This window comes from Perca fluviatilis, chromosome 18 (genome assembly GCF_010015445.1).
Source record: "Perca fluviatilis chromosome 18, GENO_Pfluv_1.0, whole genome shotgun sequence".
Classification (NCBI taxonomy): domain Eukaryota; kingdom Metazoa; phylum Chordata; class Actinopteri; order Perciformes; family Percidae; genus Perca; species Perca fluviatilis.
In genome coordinates, this window is record NC_053129.1 from 8,191,723 (window position 1) to 8,201,135 (window position 9,413).

Genomic DNA, 9,413 nt, shown 5'->3' on the forward strand with positions numbered 1-9,413 from the left:
CAACAGTTATCTCGAGACACTTTACAGATAGAGTAGGTCTAGACCACACTCTATAATTTCCAAAGCCCCAACAATTCCAGTAATTCCCCCAAGAGCAAGCATTAGCAGTGGCTATTGCGACTGTGGCGAGGAAAAACTCCCTTTTAGGAAGAAACCTCGGCAGACCCAGACTCTTGGTAGGCGGTGTCTGATAGGGTCGGTTGGGGGTGTGATGAACAGTGGCAATAATAGTCATAATAAAGATAATGGGACAGTGACTACAATGGTAGTCGTAGTAGTTCATGTCATAGCAGGGCACAGCAGGGCGTTACGAGATGTAGCGTGGCACAGCAGAGCATGGGTGGAAGCAGTGGACGCGGCAGGACGCAGCAGGACGCAGCCGGACATTGCAGGGAATCGCAGAGCATAGCAGGGTGTAGCAGATCCACAGCGACAGCTGCACCCAAGACCCAGATCCAAGACAATATTCTAGGCGAAGAAGAAACATAAGGACTCCGGGGACTGAACTCCCCAGAGCTAGGTTAGTAACGAGCATTTCTGGGACATGGATGCACACAAAAGGAGACAAATGAAAAGAGAGATGAGAGAGCAGCTCAGTGTGTCATAGGAAGGAAGGAACTTCCCCGGCAGTCTAGAATTTATAATTGTATAACTAAGAGAGGCAGGATAAAGAGAGGTGCCGGATCGGGCTAGAACTCTCCCCAACCGGATTGGGCTGTACTGGCCTGCCTCCCTCTACTCTCACTATATTATTGATTATATGATAGATAACTCTGATGACTATGAAGAGAAGCAGGTGGGCCAGGTTAGGCGGACGCTGCAACTCCTCACTCCCTAACTATAAGCTTTATCAAAGAGGAGGGTTTTCAGCTTATTCTTAAATGTGGTGACAGTTTCTGCCCCCCAAACCCAAATTGGGAGTTGGTTCCACAGGAGAGGAGCCTGGTAGCTGAAGGCTCTGGCTCCCATTCTACTTTTAGAGACTCTAGGAACCACAAGTAGCTCTGCATTCTGGGAGCGCAGTGCTCTAGTGGGACAATAAGGTACTAAGAGCTCTTCTAGATATGATGGTGCTTGACCATTTAGAGCTTTGTAGGTCAGGAGAAGGATTTTAAATTCAATCCTGGATTTTACGGGAAGCCAATGCAGAGAAGCTAGTACAGGAGAAATATGATCTCTTTTCTTAGTTCTTGTCAGAACACGTGCTGCAGCTTTCTGGATCAGCTGGAGAGTCTTAAGGGACTTATCTGAGCATCCTGATAGTAAGGGAATTACAGTAGTCCAGCCTGGAAGTAACAAATGCATGGACAAGTTTTTCAGCATCGTTTTGCGACAGGATGTTCCTAATTTTGGCAATTTTATGAAGATGGAAAAAGGCTGTTCTTGAGGTTTGTTTTAGGTGGGCGTTAAAGGATTTATCCTGGTCAAAAATAACTCATAGATTTCTGACACCATCTAAGGTAGCTATATCTTTAGATAATGAAGTTCGGAGGTGCTACAAAGAAAGCTGACCACATTCTCTCTTCTCACTTGTGAGGTTTTCTGTTTGCCTCTCTCTCTGTTCTGATATTTTTTATGACCTATTTAAAATAAGGACCAGGAGAAAAATATATTAAATTACATTTTTTTTATTTGAAATTTAACCTTAACCTCTGATTATAATCCCCTCAGTTATAAAAGCAGAAATGTCAACACAACCATGGAAAACACTCAAATAATTAAAATGTAAACATAAAAAAATCACAATGAACACTTAACAATTATCTCTTAACATTAAGGTGCAAAATTAAAGAATATGTAAGAAATGCTTAAAGTGTAATAAAATAGTGCAAAGTGTTAAATATAAACCTAGAGAAACCTGAGACAAACTATTTTTTTTGTTTAGTGCTAGGAAGCTGACAAGCTGATTCACCTTCTGGTGATTGAAGTGTTTTAAAATATGTGCAGTGTTTTATAAACATAGGAGAAATTAAAATAAAACTGAGGTAGACTTTACATCTGTAACATAAAAAACAAACCTGATACGTACAGCAAGTTATTATTATTTTTCTCTGTCTAAAAGTCACGCTACAGCCTAAACCGCACGTGGTGGGGAGGGTGGTAACCTGGCTTCTTGACAGTGCTCAGCATGTCAGCCTCCGTTATTTCTTTGTACCGTTTAGTAAGGCACTGATGCAGAGTACCTCTCCATGGTGGTCTGCTGCTTGTGCGGTGTTGAAGCTGCAGATGTCGTTGGACATTACTGGCGAATACAGCTGTGCTCCTTAGGCGTTAAAACAAGTTTGTGGTATTATCCATCTTGGTATTGACGACGGTCTTACATAATTTGCCGACGACATTGGTCTGACTACGGTCAGACTTATAAAATTAAACAAACTGCCATACTGGCGAGCTGACTTTTCCTGTTTTATCAACTTGCTGCGGCACTCAATTTCCACTTAATCACTCCACGCCGCTGGTTCTGTTATTGAAGAATGCAACATGAGACAACGATATGGTGCAACCAAACTTGACACTGTTACATGATTGGCTGTTGGTGTTGTCACTCCCTACATTGCTAGGCTACCAGAGAGTGAGTGCCTTTGTTCATGCAACCAAACTTGCTTCGCAACCTCTGGTTTCTTCCAACAAAGAAAAACAAGTTATCGAACGTTTTATCGAGCACCTTTTCTGTTGATATTGATTATGTGTCTATTGCGAGACATATCGTTATCGTTTTATCGCCCAGCCCTACCTCAGCCCTATGTTCCCTAATTTCTATGAAATTTCCTCCTCATCAAAATGGGGCCCTATGTTCCCTCAGCCCTATGTTCCAAGGATTCCCCACCCCACATTGTAGTTTATGTCTTGTATTTATTGCTGGAGGAACACAGGGCTGAGGGAACATAGGGCTGAAAGAGCATAGACACGTTCCCCAGTAAATAATTTTTTTGAAAAACAAATTAGATCTTAAAAGCCTCACGTAGAAAATTCCTGGTAGAAGCAACTGGACTTGTTTGTAGCACCACACTATGCAAACATTGTGTTGGCCTTTTTAAAATGAAACATTTTGATTCATGCTGCCTTTTTATAGTGGTGGTGCATGCGCTTAACCCTCATGCCCTCTTCGGGCATTTTTGTACATTTACATTTTTGCTGTGTTACTGCTTATGGCATGACATTTTGTCAGAACCTTTCTTTTTGGTCAACATTTTTAAATCCAGTGTTTTTTACTTTTACATATTATTTATACTTAATTGATTAATTTTGCACCCTCTGGACACCTTCGTGGCAAAAAGTTACATGTCCAAAAAACTGATATTAAATCATCATATATCAATATTTTTTTCTGCTTTTTTTCATAAATCACTTTAACTCTAACTTGCTCAAAACTACAAAAATTCAATCATTTTCAAGATTTTAACCCTTTAAATGCCAGTTTAATTCTTTGAAGTAATTATTATTTATGAAAAACCCAACAGAACTTTAACTTTTCCATAAAATAAATCGTAGGGGAATGGGGATTTGGTGGTGATTAGAGTCTTGGATATGTCAAAGATTATCAACAAAACTGATTTGATTGCATTAGTATTTTTTATGTAGTGCCAGATACTCCCTCTGGATACCTTCATGGACAAAAATGCCTTATTGATTTCCATTAAAACCACGTTTTTATCTCACTGCTTTTACAGTATAAAACCATGCATTCTGTAATGTCAGCATTTCATTTTGAAGAAAAGTGGTGATATTTGACATTTTTACTATATTCCACCAGATTCAACCATTTTCCCTTTGTAGGCCGATGCATGAAATTATTGTATTTTTGCCAGTTATATTATGGAGCCGTGTGTGTGTGTGTGTGTGTGTGTGTGTGCATGCGTGTCTGTGTGTGAGAGAGTGTTTGTGTAAATCTGTAAGCAAGCGCTGATCATTTTAGGGGTGAAAAAAGGGCATCTTTTGAAGAATGCATTTCATGTGTCTTTGAAGAGGTGCTTGAATAAAATCATTGTCTCCTGCCTTTGTTGTAAGCAAAAGCAACTATTAGTGTGTTTATGCACCTGGTTGCTTTCACAGCCAAAGATAAAAATGCAGCTTGGCTGAGGGGTCATTTCATTAGTGAGCAGAGAAGGAGAAAGACCTGGAGCAAAGAGAAGGAGCAAAAATAAAGAGGAATTTTAGTGCAAGTGAGGCTTTAGAAATGGTCATGCAGCCTTTATCTGCCAGCAAACTGCAGGACTCATCTGAAGATGACACAAGTTTCGAGAGTCTGACACAAAATGGTCACTGGAGTCCTCCAATTCTGTGAGTGCCTCTAACCCTTCCTCTGAAAGTGGAGAGGACACTGAAGATCCTGTCAGTGAGTGGACAGCGAAGAATGGGCAAGTCTGGTCTCCATCTAATACTGAGACGCTGCACTACATTCAAGCACCGACCGGCATGATGCCAGGGCCCACGATATATGCCATATCAAGAATCCACGATGTGGCATCCTCTTTCAAACTTTTCTTCACTCCTGACATGATCCACCTGATTAAGCAAATGACAAACCTACACGGGAGGCATTCAATCTCAGAATGGATGCTCAAGAGATTCAAGCATACATGGGACTTCTCATTCTGGCAGGTGTGTACCGGTCCAAAGGGGAATCTACCCGGAGCCTGTGGGATGCCCATAGTGGGACCACCATGTCCCACAAACGATTTGAAATGATAAGCGTCAGCGTCCGATTTGATGACCGACTCACCCGTCCTTCTCGACACAAGAGGACAAGCTTTCTGCTGTCCGGAACATGTGAGACAAGTGGACACAGCGCCTCCCACTCTTGTTCAATCCAGGGGCCGACATCTGTGTTGATGAAAAGCTTGTAACCTTCAGAGGCCGCTGCAAATTCCGTCAGTACATGCCCAGCAAGCCAGTGAAGTACGGGCTGAAAATCTGGGTCACCGCAGATGTCACCACATCATATGTCTGGAGGTGCCAGGTATATACTGGAAAAGCTGCTGGTGGAGCTCCGGAGATGGGCCAGGGAAAGCGAGTCATCCTGCACATGACTTAGGGGCTCAAGGGGGTCACAATTACTTGTGACAATTTTTTTACTTCCTACTCACTTGTTCAGGAGCTTCTGAGGAAGAAAGTTGCCCTGGTAGGGACCATCAGGGCAAACAAGCCTGAGCTTCCCCCCAAACTGAAGCAGACAAAGGAGAGAGCTGTTTTCTCATCTCTGTTTGCATTCACAACCACCACCACTACAGTGAGCTACATCCCGCAGTGGGGATGAAATGTCCTCCTTCTGAGCAGCAAACACCAGGAACCAGCTGTACATCAGGATGAGAAGGAGAAACCACAAATAATCATTGACTACAATCGCTGCAAGGGTGGCGTGGACAACCTTGACAAGGTATGTGATTGTATGCTTTTATTACTACATGAATAGATTCCAGACATAGTCTACTTATTCTCACAGATTGTGATGATAATAATAATAATAATAATAATAATAATAATAATAATAATACATTTTATTTAAAGCGCCTTTCATGACACCCAAGGTCACTTCACAAACAATAAAGGACATTAAAATGATAGTCATCTCTTAAAGGTGCTGAGGTTCACACTAGGGACATGCAGTAGGCCTGTTGAGGAGGATCTCAGTGAGCGGGCAGGGGTGTAACCTTCGAGTTCTCACGATAGAGCAGTGCGAGACCACCTCCCCTCTCGGATGAGTGGGGTTTACAGATGTAAACAAATCCATGCATGCGGGACTGCTTGGTTCAGGTGGAAGAAATCATCTCTCCGCCGCCACGCCTCCACGAGACACAGAAAGTCCAGTCCACAGTCCACAACGAAGTCACCGACGAGAGAAGCCCCGCCGGTGAGGGATCTTATGTTATGTTGACTGACATGTGCATATCCAATCTAGGCAGACAGGCAAGCACAGTATGGTCAACTCTTCGATCAGGCTTCAAATGACTGCGATCAACAGTCCAGAGACAGCGGAATATTTTGCCATCCTTGCAAGCCATGTAGATTTTGTTGCGACAAGATCCTTGGTGGGCCTACTTTGGGCGTTGGAGAATGTCATGTTGGCACAGAAGCTCTGCAGAAGGTGCACGACTCCCCCATAGCCTGTAAAGTTCACTTATTAAGAATTTCCTCATCCTTACTCCAGCAGATGTAGCCTATGCATGAAGTTGTTGTGGGTAAGTAGTCCTAGAGGGCTGTGGGCTTAGGCTACTGCGGTAAATTTAACTTGCAACCATGGCATCCTCCGGTCATCAGGCACCACGCCAGACTCCAACCCCATAAAAAACAAAACACGGCAGAGAGATGACAAAATGCACAGCTACATACAACCACTGAACCTTGCTATGAGCCGAGCATGAAAATCAAACAAAATCCTTGATGCATTCATGAGAAAAAGTAAAATTACTGAAAATAAACATTCCAGACGGAGCGGCGTCAATCTCGCCAGTGTTCCCATTACTCGTGTTTGTTTGCGATAAATATGTTTTTATTACGATTGCTTATAAGTTATTAGACCTATTTCTTGCATTTATATGAAGAATGAATTATATAAATACTTGTGAATGTTGAGGAAGGACATTTATTCATGATCTTTGTTTTCTTGGTCATTTTTAGGTGGTCAGCACATACAGCTGTAGGAGGCAGACCCATCGGTGGCCTCTTGTCCTCTTCTTCAATTGCATCGATGTCTCCGCCTTCAATGCTTTCGTGCTGTTCACTGCTGTGGATCCCTCCTGGAACCAGGAAAGAACATACAGACAGAGGTTGTTCTTAGAGGAGCTGGGGAAATCCATGGTGTCCTCAGAGATTGTGCGGAGAAAGCATCCCCCGCGTACTCTGGCTGCTGCTGCCATGGTGGTGGAGTTAAAGACCAATATTGATGCCCTGGCAGAAACCACCAACAACGTCAATGCCTCTGCTGCCACCAGCTCCACTAGAAGGAGAGGTGTGTGCTGGTTGTGCACAGGCCTAAAAAAGAGGCCTTCTACCACCTGCCCAAGTGTAACAAGTGCATTTGTAAGACCACTAGGTCACTTGCTGCAGGATTTGCTGGTCTGCTGCTGAAAATGAAGTAAACTAAACACACACACATTGCTCCATAATATAACTGGCAAAAATTCAATAATTTCATGCATCAGCCTACAAAGGGTGGATCTAAAAATGGTTGACTCTAAATGGGATACAGTAAAAATGTCAAATATCACTTTTCTTCAAAATGAAATGCTGACATTACAGAATGCATGGTTTTATACTGTAAAGGCAGTGAGATAAAAACATGTGGTTTAAATGGAAGTCAATGAGGCATTTTTTTCCACAAAGGTGTCCAGAGGGAGTATCTGGTACTACATAAAAATATACTAATACTAATGCAATCAAATCAGTTTTTTGATAATTTATTATCACATCTGAAAAAATATTGATGTGTGATAATTTAATAGCAGTTCTTGTGTGCATGTACATTTTTGTCCATGGAGGTGTCCAGAGGGAGTATTGGCACTACGTAAAAAATACTAATGCAATCAAATTAATTTTGTTGCTTATCTTTGACATATCCAAGACTCTAATGACCACCAAAGCCCCATCTCCTCATTATATGGAAAAAATATTATAATAATTAAATACTTCAAATAAATAAACTTGCATTTAAAGGGTTAATATCCTGAAAATGATTGAATGTTTGGTAGTTTTGAGCAATTTAGAAGTTGATTAAACAAAGGGAAAATGGTTGGCCATATGCTCATTTTCAGGTTCATAATTAGGGCCCGAGCGCTGACAGCGGCGAAGGCCCTATTGAAACTGAAGGAATTATTTTCTTTCTTTCTTTCTTTCTTTCTTTCTTTCTTTCTTTCTTTCTTTCTTTCTTTCTTTCTCCCGTCAAATGAATTGCCTTTTTGAGGGGCTTATCATATTCAAAAACTCACCAAATTTGGCGGTCGCATCAAGTCTGGTGAAAATTTACGTATTTTAAGGGTTTCGGGAATAGGCGCACAAAAATGGCTCACTAGCGCCCCCTAGAAAGTTAAATAAAATTGAGCCCCTGCAGTGCGTTTAACGTAGACTCACGAAACTTGGTAGACATATGTAGCATGTCAAGATGTACAAAAAACTTCATTAGAGCCATACCCTAAACCCAACAGGAAGTCCGCCATTTTGATTTCAAAGTTCGAAATTAGTGCGATTTTGGCCATTTCTACATGTCGTACTTTAACGAACTCCTCCTAGAGATTTCATCCGATCAACTTCAAACTCGGTCTGTGTCATCTTAAGATGTTAAAGATGAAAAGTTTTTAAAAGAAAAACTTTTCGTCATAGGGCGTGGTCGTGGCGGGGCGGCCATTTTGTGCGTTTCGCCGCCGAAACAGGAAGTGGGTGTAACTCGAGTGTATATTGTCCGATTACCTCGAAACTTTTCAGGATTCATAAGAGTCCAACCCTGAGGACAAATAAGGGGCGATATTTACTTAAAGTCATAGCGGCCCCTAGTGACAACAGGAAGTAGGCCTAAAAGTCAAGGTGCTATACTTTAACGGACTCCTCCTAGAGATTTCATCCGATGGACTTCAAACTTGGTCTGTACCATCCCAACACCTTAACGATGAAAAGTTATTGAAAGAAAAACTTTTCGTCAGACGGTGTGGGCGTGGCGGCCATTTTGAGTGTTTAGCAATGAACAAAGAAGTTGTTGTAACTTGAGTGTACGTTGTCGTATCTGCCCGAAATTTCTCACGATTAACAAGGGTCCAGGCCTGAGGACACCTACAGGCCAAAATTGACTTTTGGTCATAGCGCCCCCCGCTGTCAACAGGAAATGCGCCTTATATGACAAACATCATCCGATTTGCATGAAACTCAGAATGTGTGGTCTAAATGTGATACTGAGCCGGCCCCTATAATATAGCCACGCCCATTTACTCAGGCCACGCCCCCTTTCATAACATTTGAACCGTTTAAGGTAGAGTCTTGTGTGAGGTGTCATTGAACTCAGCAGAGACTTCCTTATTCATTGGTGATGGTTTGACCCGCCCCCTAAGCTTTAGCCACGCCCCCTTAACAAAGCTAATGAACAGTATGACGTAGAGTCTTGAGTGAGGTATCGTTGAACTCGGCGGGGAGTTCCCTTTTCATTGTTGATGATTTGCGGCGTCTGAGTGCCGCCCGAATGCACGGTTGCAAAGATCGGCGTCCGCCGGTAACCCTGACGCGCACAGAGGCGCGAGGGCCCGTCCATTGTTGCTCACAGCTTTAATTGTAATTTGAGATTGTATCAGAATAGGTTTACATGGTTTAATTTTCAAAAAACACCATGTTTTTGTTTTACTGCACATTGCTGCAGCTCCTCTTTTCACCCTGTGTCAGGTCTCTGTTTTAGCTACAGAGTGAGAGCTCTCAATTTCTGTAACATCTTTGTT

At 42.3% G+C, this 9,413-nt stretch overlaps 1 pseudogene; it reads left to right on the plus strand.

The window, feature by feature from the left end:
* Window positions 1-4,416: 4,416 nt before the first annotated feature.
* LOC120546376 lies at window positions 4,417-7,079 on the plus strand (annotated as a pseudogene).
* Window positions 7,080-9,413: the final 2,334 nt, after the last annotated feature.